We start from the raw sequence: 16,896 nt of genomic DNA on the forward strand, positions 1-16,896 counted from the left end.
TTGTTGTTGTTGTTGTTGTTGTTGTTGTTGTTGTTGTTGCTATTGTTGTTGTTGTTGTTGTTGTTGTTGTTGTTGTTGCTGCTGCTGCTGTTGTTGATGTTGTTGTTGTTGTTGATGCTGTTGTTGTTGTTGTTGCTGCTGCTGCTGCAGTGTGTTGTTGTTGTGTGTTGTTGCTGTTGTTGCTATTTTTGTTGCTGCTGTTGTTGATGATCAGACTTTGATCGGCTGATGACGTTGGGGAAGTAAACATCCATATTAATTAGACCAGGCTGTGGTGCATGCACTAGAATTTTATTGCCAGCTTTCAGTTCATAACACTTAGATATTTTTCTCGAAAGGTCCGCATTAAAATAGGAGTGACCATCTTTATCAAGTTTTACGCTAACCGTCATTGTAAATCCATGTTGCGTTGTCAATATGACATCCTGGGAGTCATCAGCAAAGTAAAGCCCAAGATTTCCTTCTACTCCTGTTCTTGCAAAGCAAGGGATGTACTGCTTGAAATGAAAATTAAGATTGTAAATTAGATATATTGAAATAACAGAGCAAGACGCAAATATGGGAGTAACTGATAGAACAGATCAATATATATAGATGAAAGCAAAGTACAAAAATATAGAATTAAAAATAGATAATGTAATAAAGATTTGATGCAAATATATAGATAATGTAGCAACAGACGGTATATGTTCACAAATTTAGGCCATGCCGACCGTGGTAGGTTGAGATTGAACATACCGAGCTCTCCCTGAAGTCATCCGGAATGGTGAGATAGAACTTCATTTCTGACTGGCCACGACCACAGTTGCCCGATTTGTGCTCGCACTGTGGACACATGAATGAACACCCACGAATCAGCTAGAACAAAAATGATTCCACGGCGATTTCCGTCGGTTGATTAACAACGACAGACGAACTGCGGTAAGAGATGAGTGAATATTTCGCTAATTAGTTGATTACCTTCTCCATGAGAAAAATCCCCGGCCCAATCCCGCAGAAAACCCCAGTCGACCAGAGTCTAGAATGTCGGTGCAGATAGGCGGCGAAAAGCAGTAGGGGCGAAATTCGGTGCCGTTTGGAGCGCGACCTACACCCGCCACCAACAACCGTCGAGTTTAGGGTGCAGAGTTGCGGAGGAGTCCGCGGCGAGTGAGTGGGGACAAAGTCGAGGGTTTTCTTTTTTCCTTTTGCATGTGTGAGTGAACACACACGGTTTGCAGAGGCGACAGAGATGAATCGTGTGCGATAGTAAATCACCGAGACTGAATGGGAATCCAAATTTCCTTTGTCCTTCATCCATGAGTTTTTTTCTACGATGAACATAAACCCTGCTAATCACCATGTTCAAATTTGACACTTTTCCGGGTTCATTTACAATATTTAGGGGATTATGTGCATTTTGTAGGCATTAATGCACATAATTCGAATTCAAACAACCGGTACATGAAAGGGTGCACAAGAACGGTCTGGAAAAACCATACTCGTGGTATTTAGTAATTTCTCAAGCCTTTTACAAGGAATGGGCAGAGATTTCAATGGAATGCGTGGCAATAGTCAACCACAAACGCGTCATTTACTGGGTTATCAACTATAGAACAATGAAATATGTGCTTGAAAAACATGACGCCTGGCATGGTGGCATGGTATGGCCTCACCGTGCCCTGGTTAAAAGCTGAGAAGGTTTGATTTATGTCGTCATGCACGCCCTTCATAAATCGAACCATCACCAAGTAAGTTCAATGCTTTCGAGAGGGAAATCACCAAGATTGAAGGGGAATCCAAATTTCCGTCCTAGTTTGTCATTCAGTTTTTTCCAACGATCAACATACCGCCTCAAATGCAACGTGTTCAAATTTGACATTTTTCCGAACTCATTTACCATATTTAGGGGATTATGTGCATTTTCTAGGCATTAATTATGCACATAATTCAAATTCGAACAATCGGTGCATGAAAAGGTGCACAAGAACGGTCTAGAAAACCATGCCCGTGCTATTTAGTACATTCTCATCCCTTTTACAAGGAATGGGCAGATATTTCAAGGAAATGTGTGTCAATAGTCAACCATAAACGCGTCGTTTACTAGGTTAACAACTATACAAAAATGAAATGCATGCTTGGAAAACATGACGCCTGGTGTGGTGCCATGGTATGATCTCACCATGCCCTGGTAAAAATGTCGTCATGCACGCCTTTCATAAACGAACCATCACCGAGGAAGTTTCATGGTTTCGAGGGGGAAATCACCAAGATTGAAGGGGGTCCAAATTTCCTTTGTCCTTTGTCCACGGTTTCTTTTCTATGATGAACATACAACCTGCAATCACCGTGTTCAAATTTGGCACTTTCCCGGGTTCATTTGCCATATTTAGGGGATTATGTGCATTTCCTAGGCATTAATGCACATAATTCAAGTTCAAACAATCGGTGCATGAAAGGGTCCACCAGAACGGCCTGGAAAACCATGTTCGTGCCATTTAGTAAATTCTCATGCCTTTTACAAGGAATGGACAAATATTTCGATGAATTGTGTGGCAATAGTCAACCACAAATGTTTGTTTCTTGGGTTTTCAACTATAGAAAAAATGAAATAAATGCTTAAAAACATGACGCCTGGCATGGTGCCATGGTATGACCTCACCATGCCCTGGTAAAAATTTGAGAAGGTTTGGCTTATGTCGTCATGCACGCCCTTCATAAATCAAACCATCACCAAGGAAGTTCCATGCTTTCGAGAGGGAAATCCACAAGATTGAAGGGGAATCCAAATTTCCGTCCTAGTTTGTCAATCAGTTTTTTTCCAACGATCAACATACCGTCTCAAATGCAACGTGTTCAAATTTGACATTTTTCCTGGCTCATTTTTCATATTTAGGGGATTATGTGCATTTTCTAGGCATTAATGGACATAATTCAAATTCGAACAATCGGTGCGTGAAAAGGTGCACAAGAACGGTCTGGAAAACCATGCTCGTGTTATTTAGTAAATTCTCATGCCTTTTACAAGGAATGGGCAGAGATTTCAATGGAATGCGTGGCAATAGTCAACCACAAACGCGTCATTTACTGGGTTATCGGCTATAGAACAATGAAATATGTGCTTGAAAAACATGACGCCTGGCATGGTGCCATGGTATGGCCTCACCGTGCCCTGGTTAAAAGCTGAGAAGGTTTGATTTATGTCATCATGCACGCCCTTCATAAATTGAACCATCACCGAGGAAGTTCAATGCTTTCGAGAGGGAAATCACCAAGATTGAAGGGGAATCCAAATTTCCGTCCTAGTTTGTCATTCAGTTTTTTTTCCAACGATCAACATACCGCCTCAAATGCAACGTGTTCAAATTTGACATTTTCCGATTTACCATATTTAGGGGATTATATGCATTTTCTAGGCATTAATTATGCACATAATTCAAATTTGAACAATCGGTGCATGAAAAGGTGCACAAGAACGGTCTGGAAAACCATGCTCGTGCTATTTAGTACATTCTCATGCCTTTTACAAGGAATGGACAGATATTTCAAGGAAATGTGTGGCAATAATCAACCATAAACGTGTCGTTTACTGGGTTAACAACTATACAAAAAATGAAACACATGGTTGGAAAACATGATGCCTGGCGTGGTGCCATGGTATGGCCTCACCATGCCCTGGTAAAAATTGGAGAATGTTTTCCGTATGTCGTGATGCACGCCTTTCATAAATCGAACCATCACCGAGGAAGTTTCATGGTTTCGAGGGGGAAATCACTAAGATTGAAGGGGGATCCAAATTTTCTTTGTCCTTTGTCCACGAGTTTTTTCTACGATGAACATACAACCTGCAAATCACCGTGTTCAAATTTGGCACTTTTCCGGGTTCATTTGCCATATTTAGGGGATTATGTGCATTTCCTAGGCATTAATGCACATAATTCAAGTTCAAACAATCGGTGCATTAAAGGGTGCACAAGAACGGCATGGAAAACCATGCTCGTGCCATTTAGTAAATTCTCATGCCTTTTACAAGGAAGGGACAGATATTTCGATGAAATGTGTGGCAATAGTCAACCACAAACGTTTGTTTATTGGGTTTCAACTATAGAAAAAATGAAATAAATGCTTGAAAAACATGACGCCTAGCATGGTGTGCCATGGTATGACCTCACCATGCACTAGTAAAAATTAGAGAAGGTTTGGCTTATGTCGTCATGCACGGCCTTCATAAATCAAACCATCACCAAAGAAGTTCCTCGCATTCGAGAGGGAAATCACCAAGATTGAAGGGGAATCCATTTTCTTCGTTCTTTGCCCTGGAGTTTTTTTCTACGATGAACATACACCCTACTAATCACCGTGTTCAAATTTGGCATTTTTGGGCTCATTTACCATATTTAGGGGATTATGTGCATTTTCTAGGCATTTAGCGCATATAAATCCAGTTCAGCTACGGGTGCACCGGTGTGATGTGAGGGATGTGGATTGCCGTTCGATCGTGGCGCATCCTATGGTGCACACGCGCGATTCGCGAGGCAGGGGTTCCGGCCAATCATAACGCAACACACAATAGGATCAGCGCACACTGTTTCCGGAAGCGACGGAGATGAACCGTGTGCGATAATGAACGAGCAAAATTGTAAGGGAAGCCAAATTTCTGTTGTCGTTTGTCGTTGAGCTCTTGAATACCACCGCAGTGTACGGCTGCCCGGCCCCTCCGTCCCAGAGCTCTCTCCAGGCGTCGTTCATGGCACCGTGGCGCATAGTAACTGGTAAGGAAGCGATGGCATCCCGCCGCGCCGCATTCCTCGCCGCCCGCGACCGCACACATGGTAAGGAAGCGATGGCATCTCGCCGCGTCGAGTTCATCGCCGCCGGCGGCCAGACAGTTACATGGGCGGACTTTGAGGCTGCCATGGCCGAATGGGTGGTGGATCTAGAGGCGGCCAAAGCCACACAGAAGGATCGGAAAAGTCACAAAGCAGTCAAGAAAAGAGAGTCCCGCCGCCGCAAGAAAAAAGAGGCCGCATGCCTTGGTGAGGAGAGCTTGGCGGAGATCGAAGCATGGCAGGCGGCCGCCTACAAGGCCGAGAAGGAGAACGTCGGTGTCTGGCCAGCATGCCCCGATGGCAGCATGTGAGAAGTAGTTTAAGTTTGTAGTATTAGAGCAAATTACCACTAGTACTTTAAGTTTGTAGTATTAACGTACAATGTCGGTAAGAGCATCCTTTGAGGGCTTTGAGCGTTGATTAGCATGTGTGCCCGTCTGCGTTATTTTGCATTAATCATTAGAAGATCACAAAACACACGGTTTCTATGCCGTACCTGTCTGCGTTTGTTTTTGCGTTAATGACCCATAAGTCAGTTACCAGTGCGATGTTTCCTAATAAACCAGGCATACCATTGACCGAAAAATCAAGTACACGTGTACATTTTTTTGGAGACTGGATCTGCCAACTTTATTTTTTCTCGCGCACGAGTATTTTACGCGCTTCATCTGCGTTGTGTGTTTCCCCCGCCCAAGTTTCAAGTTTCGCAGCGAAATTTTCATTAGGCGCGAGATTTTAGAATTTATTCCTCCAACCACATCCCCACCCTCAGTATCCCCCCCCTCGCGCCTTCCCCTACCGGCATCTCAAACCACCGCCGCCGCAACCACAACTTCAACCACATCTACGTTCTGCTCGAATCCAGTCAGGTAACCCACCGACCTCTATCACGGCCCCGGCCTGATTGCTTAAATGGCGCTTGCGAAACATCCTCATGCCTCCAAATCTCCACTGCCAGGAGCTGATGGCAGTCCATGGCGCGATGGCCGCTGTGCGTGTTGACCCGGAGGAACAGCTCGCCTCCGCCGCCGCCGCCGACATGGTGCAGGCTCTGGCTCAGATGAAGTCCCCCAGCGACTACCCCCAGGACTTAACAGGTAAGATCTGACCAGCTAAATCTTATCAATACCACTTGCAACGGCTATGATTTGTACGGTTGATGTATTAAGCATGTTCGTGCCTTGTTTATTTCAGTACTGCACACTGTGTGATGTTCAAAATATTCCCGTGTCCAGCTCAATTTCGCCAATACCAGCAACAAACTTACAATACATGACTCAGTATATCACTAGAGATGCTACCCATTTGCTATTTTTAGTGGATGCTAACCCTATTGTACTTAACATGCCTGTCCATGTACTTATGCAGGGTCATAACGGCCGATGTTTTTGTTTGTCGTCGAGGTGAGTTGCATCCCATGTCTTACAGTATTTCACATAATTTGTGCAATTGCAGGTTAACTTCTACCATTTACTGGTTGCCTGTAGGTACACATGTCAGTGGCACTGATCCACGCTTCGACCCGAAGGAATAGCTCGCCTCCGCCGTCGCTGACTTTGGGCGGGCTCTGGCAAAGATGAAGTGCCCCAGGAACTACCTCTCAGGACTTACCAAGTATGTACTCACCAGTTCAATCTTACCAATACCAGTTGATATTAATGGCTATGTTCTTTATGGTCGATGTATTAAGCATGTTCTAGTAAACATGCCTAACACGTTTTTGCTACTTTCCCTACCTTTTTATAGACATCTGGGCCATTCTCTGCTCTGCCAGCAGCTGCCTTGTGATGTTTAACTATGCCAATTGCATTTTTATCAGTACTGGTTTCAATGTCTATTAAGCCTGTTGCAATTAACAGTTGAATCCATTTTTAAACAGTTGTATTTCAATGGCTACAAACTTACAAAACATGACTTAGGATGTTGTTAAGCCTGTTGCAATTAACAGTTGTATCCATTTTTAATCTGTCTATTTGCTACCATGCTACTGTCCGCAATGAAGATATACTAGAGATGCTGCCCATTTGCTATTTTTGGTGGATGCTAACCCTGTTCTACTTAACATGCCTATCCATGTACTTACGCAGGGTCATAATGGCCGATGCTGTTGTTTGCTGTCGAGGTTAGCTGCATCTCATGTCTTACAGTATTTCACATCATTTGTGCAATTGCAGTTTAACTTCTACCATTTACTGGTTGCCTGTAGGTACACATGTCAGTGGCACTGATCCACGCTTCGACCCGGAGGAATAGCTCGCCTCCGCCGCCGCTGACTTTGGGCGGGCTCTGGCCAAGATGAAGTGCCCCAGCAACTACCTCTCAGGACTTACCAAGTATGTACTCACCAGTTCAATCTTACCAATATCAGTTGCAATTAGTGGCTATGTTTTGTACGGTCGATGTATTAAGCATGTTGTAGAAACATGCCTAACACGTTTTAGCTATTTTCCCTACCTTTTTATAGACAACTGGGCCATTATGTGCTCTGGCAGCACCTGCCCTGTGATGTTTAACTCTGCCAATTGCATTTTTATTAGTACCGGTTTCAATGGCCATTAAACCTGTTGCAATTAACAATTGTATCCATTTTTAAAGAGTTGTATTTCAATGGCTACAAACTTACAAAACATGAATTAGGATGTTGTTAAGCCTATTGCAATTAACAATTGTAACCATTTTTTAATACACCCCTTTGCTACCGTGCTACTCTTTCGAAATGAAGATATCACTACAGATGCTACCGTTTTATTACCATTTGCTATTTTTGGTGGATGTTAACCCTGTTGTAGTAAACATTGGCTTTCCATGTACTTACACAGGGCTACAATGGGCGATGTTGTTGTTTGCCGTCGAGGTTAGCTGCATCCCATGTCTTATACACCATCTATTCCTAAATATAAGTATTTTTAGAGATTCCAATATAGACTACATAAGGAGCAAAATGAGTGAGTCTAGATTCTAATCTAAACTATATCTATAATTCTATATACATCCGTATGTAGTTCATATTGAAATCTAAAAAAAAACTTGTACTTAGGAACATAGGTAGTTGTATTTTACATCATTTGTGCAATCTCAGTTTAGCTTCTAACATTTACTGGTTGCTTGTAGGTACATATATGAGCGGTACTGATCCACGCTTCGATCCCTTTTGCGTATGGGGCAATGAGATATTCATGAACAAGCGTTAAGTGAGGAAACTAAGAAAGATTGTTAGGCGAAAAATAGGTGATTGGAATTAAGCTCTTTATTTACACTTTGTCGAAGACAACAGTTAACTTTAGGATGGTAAGTAATGTGTTTCCTTTCCCCCCTGCCCACAACAAGTTACTCTATTAGACCTCAGTATCTGATATTTTTCTCTTTTCAGTGGTTTCCGAAGCTATTTGCTGATGATTACCTTGCAAACTACATGACCGGAGTGGAGGCAACTAAGGTTAAAGTATATAATTCATGCTACCATGATAATGTTGTAGAAGTCTTCCTGAAGGCGGTGAAGGATGGGCAGGCGATCGTCACAAGGGGTTGGACAAAAGTGGTTCGTGCCTATGGCATGCAGGAAGGCACATTATCGGCATTACGCTTCTTCAACACCGTCGGCAATCAAAATGATTTACACTTGTCTCTTCACCTTTACCGCCTTTAAATATTGTGGTTCATCATAGTTAATTGTTGCCTAATCCTGTAATTACTAAACATATTGTACTGGCAATTTTATTTATGGATTCGTTGTTGAACCATTGTGCTGAGAATTTGAATTGCACGTTTCATATTTTGAAATTTCCAATTCGATAAATAAATTACAGGCAAAAATAAAAAGACAACAGACGGTCATGGAACTTTGCAAACAGTTCTGGCAGTAAAAGCGCTTGTGATGGATAGCCCAATGCCACATAGTTTTCTACATCAAATCGCGTGTGATGTAGTTAATGAAAGCAAACAGTTAACCAAGGCAGAGCATGTGTGATAGTTACACCTTTCACACACGAGCGTATACATAAAACTGTGTGGGATGTACATACGAACGGAAACATTTTCCCTGGATTGACTGTGTGGGATGTACATAAGAACGGAAACGTATTCCTTGGATTGACTGTGTGTGATAGACATACGAACGGAAATGTTTTTCTGGGATTGATCGTGTGGGATGTACATACCTACGGAAATGTTTTTATTGGATTACCGTGTGGGATGTACATACCTACGGGAATGATTGGGTTTCGATGCCTCGCCCGATCGCACACGGCCCCAGCCTGTGTCCCAGGAGGGCCTATTCCCGACTATTTCTGGGTCGTGTGGGAAGGACCCCCCTATCGCCATACTCACTTGGCGACGGTTCCAAATGTCGTCGCGGAAAGGGGTTAAAAACCGTTTGTATAGCACCGACGCGTACCAGTGAGGTTTAAGCACGCTAGTGAAGCAAAATAAGAAGTGGAAAGGTGTGTTAACTGCAACACGCATAACATTTAAAAACAAGCAAATATGGTCATTCAAACTGGTATTGTGCAGGTCTAAAGTACACTAGTTATTGTTAAAAAAACGAAAAGGCGTGTTAACTGCAACATCCTTAACAGCAACCAAATATCGTAATTCATAGTGGTATTGTTGAAACTGTTATTGATGAAATTGAACTGCAGAGTAAATAGTTGCACATATAGAGCATCACATTGTGAATAACTGAAATGAACAAGGCATAAAGCCATCTCTAGCCGATCCCCGGAAAGTTAATGGAGTAAAACCCTTAGTGGAGTATATATATACTCCAGCAATTTTTGGTCGTTTCTTGTCGATCCCCTAAACTTAACGTTTTAAACTTCAATTTGATCAAGTTCAAAGCAGGTTCAACCGAAAGTAGCATGCATTCAAACATAAACATTGATAGTTTTGCATAACCAAACATAAATCATAAATTTAAACGAAACTAAACTACTTTCGGTTGAAGTGGAGGTCGAGCCAATCCTTCCTCATCAGGTACGGTGTGCAACGAGCCGGGTCCGGGCTGGCGCCGTCGTCGGGGTCATTGGGGAAGACACTCCTCCACTCGTCGACGTCGATTTCCTCGTCCTTACCGCCCACCTCGACGCCCTCCGCGCCGCCATCCTCGCCCCTTTGACCTCATCATCGGAGGAGAGCACCATGACCTCGCTGCCCTGCATGCCGGCAAAGATCATCCGCTCTGCCTCCACGAGCTCCGGGTGTTACCGACGGAGCTCTTGCATGCAGGCCTCGTCGACGGCCTCGGCCTCGAGGCACTCCCTCGCCTAGCGGTCCTCCCGCGCCATAGCCGAGCTCACCACCTCTAGCTCCTGCGGGACGAGGTCGACTGGACGTGTGCCGACGGGGAAACTGAGCCTAGCTACCACGCCGTGGTAGCAGACCTGCCAGCGGTCGTACTCCATGGCCGCGAGCTCGGCCGTGTTGAAGCTACCGAGCTACCGACGGGTGTGGGTCTCCTGATCCGTAATCTTGGTGACCCACGTCCCCCACCGCCATTGCCGGACCCCGAGGTAGGACCTCGTTGGGGGCCAGGCCCGAGGGAGGACGGGGAAGTCCTCGAACCAGCGTAGGGTGCGGCGGCGGTCAGATCGGGCGACCGGCAACGGCGGCTTGATAAAGAGCCCGCGGAGGAAGACGAGGACACCTCTATGGCCACCTTGCTGACGTCGGGCGAAGAGGCCGTGATAAACCTCTTTTGAGCCATTCGCTCCTCGAGCTCCCCGGCACACAGGAAGAGGTTGATGATGGAGGCGGTGACGGTGATGGCGGCGACCTACCAATGGTTTCGAGCGAGGGAGGGGTGGTGTGTGTCTGTGTGAATGGAGGATTTGGGGTGTGTGTGGAGGGGGTCAAGGTGGTGTTTGAGGAAATACCGTGCCAACTGAAAATTTTACTAGGCGGGAGTAAAATGTCGGGGCTATTGAAAATTTGGATCAAGGGCGAGCAGATATTTTTGAGATTGCGAGGGATGCAGAGGTGGGAGTAAAATGCCGGGGCTACTGAAAATTTGGATCAAGTGATAGAAGCAGAGCAGTAGTTACAGACATCGCACACGGTCAATACATACTAATCGTGTGCTATCAAATAGAAAAACCTCCAGGCGAGCAGATATTTTTGAGATTGCGAGGGATGCAGGCGGGAGTAAAATGCCGGGGCTACTGAAAATTTGGATCAAAGGATTGAAGCAGAGCGGGAGTAACAGACATTGCACACGCTCCACACATGCTAATTGTGTGCTATCAAACATAAAACCCTTCTAGACGGTAGATATTTTCGAGATTGCGTGGTAGTAGATATTTTTGAGAGTGGGAGGGAAGCCCAATCTACTGTGTTGATGTGAGTGACAGGGGCTCGGGCGTGGCACACGGGTAGTCTGAGCGAACCGTGTCTGTTGCGTCCCCAATCACAGATGGTTGCTGCATCCAACTCGTCTGCTGTTTATAAATTTGGCAAAAATAATAACGCGGGAAAGGGTCAGAACACGAACACACTTGCATGTGGTCCAAATATATGTATGAAAAGGGTGGTTTGATGTTCAAATACCCAATGCACAACTTTGATGTGGCACCTATCACACAAAACACACAGTATTGCTAGTCAGCCACCCCCTATGAACCCACTTTGTGTCGGTGGTAAGGGAATCCAAGCTACGAACGCATATCCCCAAATAGCTAGGTCTGAAATCTCACCCTACCGTAACACAAAACCTAGAGGAGTCCATGATACGTCTCCAACATATCTATAATTTTTTATTGTTCCATGCTGTTATATTATCATTCTTGGATGTTTTACAATCATTTTATAGCAACTTTATATCATTTTTTGGGACTAACCTATTGACATAGTGCCCAGTGCCAGTTGCTGTTTTTTGCTTGTTTTTTACTTCGCAGAATATCAGTACCAAACAAAGTCCAAATGCTAAAAAAAAATTGGAGATTTTTTTGGACCAGAAGACAACTTGGAAGCCAAGGAAGTACCAAAGGGGAGGCCCGTGGGGCCCATAACTCACCAGGGCATGCCAGAGGCCCGTGGCGTGCCCGGATGGTTGATGGGGCCCACGGGAGTCCTGTCCACAGCCTCTCAGCTCTATAAATCCCCAAATAATCTAGAAACCATAGGGGATTCGACGAAACACAATTCTAGCCACCGCAAGTTCGAGAACCACTAGATCCAATATAGAGCCCTATTTCGGCACCTTGCCGGAGGGGAACACGATCATGCAGGGGTTCATCATCCTCATTGGTGCTCCTCCGATGATGCGTGAGTAGTTCACCACAGACCTACAGGTCCTTAGGCAGTAGCTAGATGGCTTCTTCTCTCTTTTTGATTCTCCTCGATGTTCTTGGAGATCTATTTGATGTAATGACTTTTTGCGGTGTGTTTGTTGGGATCTGGTGAATCATGAGTGTATGATCAGATCTATCCATGAATATTATTTGAGTCTTCTTTGATCTCTTATATGCATGATTTTTATAGCCTCGTATTTCTTCTTTGAAACTTTGGTTTGGTTTGGCCAACTAGATTGACTTTTCTTGCAATGAGAAGAGGTGCTTTGTGATGGGTTCAATCTTGCGGTGTCCTCACCTAGTGACAGAAGGGGTTGCCAGGCACGCATGTATAGTTGCTACTAAAGATAAAAAGATGGGGTCTATTCCTACATGAATAGATCTTTTCTACATCATGCCATTGTTCTTGCTGCATTACTCTGTTTCTCCATGGACTTAATACACTAGATGCATGTTGGATAGCGGTCGATGTGTGGAGTAATAGTAGTAGATGCAGGCATGAATCGGTCTACTAATCTTGGACGTGATGCCTATATACATGATCATTTCCTTGGATATCGTCATAATTATTTGCTCTTCTATCAGTTGCCCAACAGTAATTTGTTTACCCACCCTATGCTATCTTCTCTAGAGAAGCCACTAGTGAAATCTAGGGCCCCCAGGTCTATTTTGTATCATATTGTTTTCAGATCTATTATTCCAAAAAACCAAAAATACCTTGCTGTAATTTTTCTTTCTTTATTTTATTTTGTGTTTTTGCAAGATCTATTTATCCCATCTCATACAATTTAATCTACCTTTTTACCGTGGAGGGATTGACAACCCCTCTTACACGTTGGGTTGCAAGTATTTGTTCTTTGTGTGTTGGTACCGTTTACATAGTGTTGCTTGGTTCTCCTACTGGACGATAACCTTGGTTTCATAATTTAGGGAAATACTTACCGTTGCTGTGCTCCATCACCCTTTCCTCTTCAAGGGAAAAACCAATGCAGATACAAGCAATCAGGAAGAATTTCTGGTGCCGTTGCCGGGGGGACATCATCAACATCTATCAGGTTCCTCATCACATATCTCATCTCCTTGCAATTTACATTATTTGCCATTTTCCTCTCATTTTCAGCTCCCCCACTTCAAAAACATTTTTGTGATAAGCACAAAAATATTTGCCTTCTGTTCGTTTGCCTTTTTCTCGTCGGATCTCTTTTTGCTTGCATCTTGTTTGCGTAGTCACGATGTCTCAAGAAAACACTAAATTGTGTGATTTTTTTGATACTAATAATAATGATTTTATTAGTACTCTGTTTGCACCTCCCGCCACTAGTGTGGAGTCTTATGATATTAATGCTGCTTTGTTGAATCTTGTTATGAAAGAGCAATTTTCTGGTACTCCTAATGAGGATGTCGCGTCCCATCTAAACACTTTCGTAGAATTGTGTGATATGCAAAATAAAAAAGATGTGGACATTGATATTGTGAAGTTGAAATTGTTTCCTTTCTCTTCGAGGGATCGTGCAAAAATTTGGTTTTCATCTTTGCCTCATAATAGTATGGATTCTTGGGATAAGTGCAAGGATGCTTTTATTACTAAGTATTTTCCACCCGCGAAAACTATTTCCCTTAGAAATCAAATCATGAATTTTAAGCAAATGATCATGAACATGTTGCACAATCTTGGGAAAGAGTGGAGTTGATGCTAAGAAATTGTCCTACTCATGGTTTAAATCTTTGGATGATCATACAAAATTTTTATGCGGGATTGAATTTTGTTTCTATAAATCTTTTAGATTCCACCACGGGTGGAACTTTTATGGAGATTACTTTGGGTGAAGCTACTAAATTGCTAGATAATATCATGGAAAATTATTCACAATCGCATACCGAAAGAGCACCTACTAGTAAAAACATCAATTCTGTTGAAGAAATTAGTACTTTGAGTGAAAAAAATTGATGCCTTTATGAAGTTGGTTGGGCAAGAAGATTCAAAGAGGACTTCTCTCTACTCATACATAGAGCCAAAGAGAAACACAGACAATTTATTTCCTCTTTTGCCCAATCCTTTGTTATACCCTGGTCTAGTACTTACTTTGGTTTCCTAACTTTACTTTATATTTACAATGGCCATGGATGTAAGGTTATAACTTTGTAAGAACTTTTTGATACTTTAATTTAATACATACAGTAGGAGCCTCTCCTACTGTTTCAGGTGTCAAAAAAAAGTTGGTTGCTAAAAAATGATCCTATTGATCTTAATGATGTGCCTTTGTCTACTTTGATTGAGCAAAGTAGTGATCCCGTAGATGTGAATTTTGTCTCGCAAAATAATTTTAATAACAATGCTTATAGGGGTAATTTTAATCCTAGGCCTTTTCCTGGAAATTCCTCTAATAATTATGGCAATTCCTATGGTAATTCTTCTTACAATAATAATAGGAACCCCTGTGATCTTCAGAATAATATTAAATAATTTATCAATGCTCAAAAAGTTTTCAATACTATGATAGAAGAAAAGTTGAATAAGATTGATGATATGTCTAGAAGCATTGATAGAATTTCCCATGATGTAGAAAATCTCAAGATTAAATTTTTTCCCACCTAAGGTTGATGTCAATGAATCAATTAAAACTTTATATGTTTCCATGGATGAAAGTAAGAAAAGAACCGCTATGCTTAGAGCCAAAAGAGAATTTTTAGAAAGAGTGTTTTCTACCGATTGCTTTCATAGTAATGATGAAGATCTTAAAGTGATTGGTGTTTCTTCTATAGATTCCTTGCTTAGTAAGATTAAAGTTGATGATAAAGGGACCGAAGAAGAGTCAACTTCAGCTAGAAGGCGTCCCGATAATTCAGAGGGTGAAAATCTTGATGAAAGTGGGTTTGGAGAGGTCAAAACTTTAACTAGTGATGTCCACTCTTTTGGATTACAAAGACTTTAATTATGATAGTTGCTCTTTGATTGAGTGTATTCCTTTGTTGCAATCCATGATAAATTCACCCAATGCCTATGAACAAAATAAAGCTTTTACTAAACATATCGTAGATGCCATGCTAAAACCTTTGAAAGAAAAATTGGAGTTAGATATTTCAATTCCTAGAAAATTACATGATGAGTGGGAACCAACCATTAAAGTCAAGATTAAAAATTATGAATGCTTTGCTTTACGTGATTTGGGTGCTAGTGTTTCCATAATTCCGAAATCTCTATGTGATGTGCTTGGTCTTACCAATATTGAAGAATGCTCTCTTAATTTGCACTTAGTGGATTCTACTATTAAAAAGCCTTTGGGAAGAATTAATGATGTTCTTATTCTTGAAAATAGGAACTATGTGCCCATAAATTTTACCGTTCTTGATATTGATTGGAATCTGTCTTGTCCTATAATACTTGGTAGACCATTTTTACGAACTATAGGTGCCATGGTTGATATAAAAGAACACAATATTAAATTTCAGTTTCCACTAAGAAAGGGTACGGAACACTTCCCTAGAACAAGAATTAAGCCACCATATGAATCAATCATGAGGGCAACTTATGGAGCAAAAACTAAAGATGACAATACTTAAATCGATGCATTATGCCCAGCTAATGGCATAAAACGATAGCGCTTATTGGGAGGCAACCCAATGAATAAAATTTATTTTTGCTTTTTTCTTTCTATTTTTGAGTGTTTACACAATTATGCTATTGTTATGATTGTGTTTTTTATGTTTTAATTAGTGTTTGTGCCAAGTAAAGGCTTTGGGATCATGTTGGGTGATAGTTGATTTGATCTTGTTGGAAGAAAGAAACTTTTGCGTCCAGTAGCAGAATTGTTAAAATTCACAGAAGTGACGAAAACTTCTGAACTTTTTACACAATATTGAAATACCAATTACCTATGTTTACCAAAATTTTCAGAATTTTCGGAGTTACATAAGTATGAGTAAATTCACGTCTTTACAGACTATTCTGTTTTTGACAGATTCTATTTTCGTTGCATTGTGTGCTTATTTTGATGATTCTATGGATTGCATCGAGGAGTATAAGCCATGGTAAAGTTAGAATACAGTAGTTATAACGCAATAACAAAATATGAATGGGCTTTCAATAGTACAAGTGGAGATTGGTTTTCTCATACTAACGGATCTCATGAAGGTTTTGTTAAGTTTTGTGTGATTGAAGTTTTGAAGTTTTGGGTGAGATCACGATGGATGAAGGAATAAGGAGTGAAAAGAGCCTAAGCTTGGGGATGCCCCATAGCACCCCGAGGTAATATTCAAGTAGAACCAAGCAACTAAGCTTGGGGATGCCCCGGGAGGCATCCCCTCTTTCTTCTAACGACCATCGGTAATTTTACTTGGAGCTATATTTTTATTCGTCACATATAATGAGTTTTGCTTAGAGAGTCTTGTATTATATGAGTCTTTGCTTGTTTTGCTTTTTAGTTTGTCACAATCATCTTTGCTGGACACACCTATTTGAGAAAGCCATAATGATGCTATGATTTGTTAGAATTGCTCTATGTGCTTCACTTAATTTTTTTTTAGCTATGGAATTGCTCTAGTGCTTCATGATACGTCTCCAACATATCTACTTTTCCTAATGCTTTTCCTCTTGTTTTGGACTCTAATTTGCATGATTTGAATGAAACTAACCCCGGACTGACGCTGTTTTCAGCAGAACTACCATGGTGTTGTTTTTGTGCAGAAATAAAAGTTCTCAGAATGGAACGAAACTTTGTGAGGAATTTTTATATAATAAATAAGAATTTCTAGAGCCAAGACCTACAGAAGGGGGGCACCTGGGTGGGCACAACCCACCAGGGTGC

The sequence above is a fragment of the Triticum aestivum genome, chromosome 3D (genome assembly GCF_018294505.1).
Source record: "Triticum aestivum cultivar Chinese Spring chromosome 3D, IWGSC CS RefSeq v2.1, whole genome shotgun sequence".
Lineage (NCBI taxonomy): Eukaryota > Viridiplantae > Streptophyta > Magnoliopsida > Poales > Poaceae > Triticum > Triticum aestivum.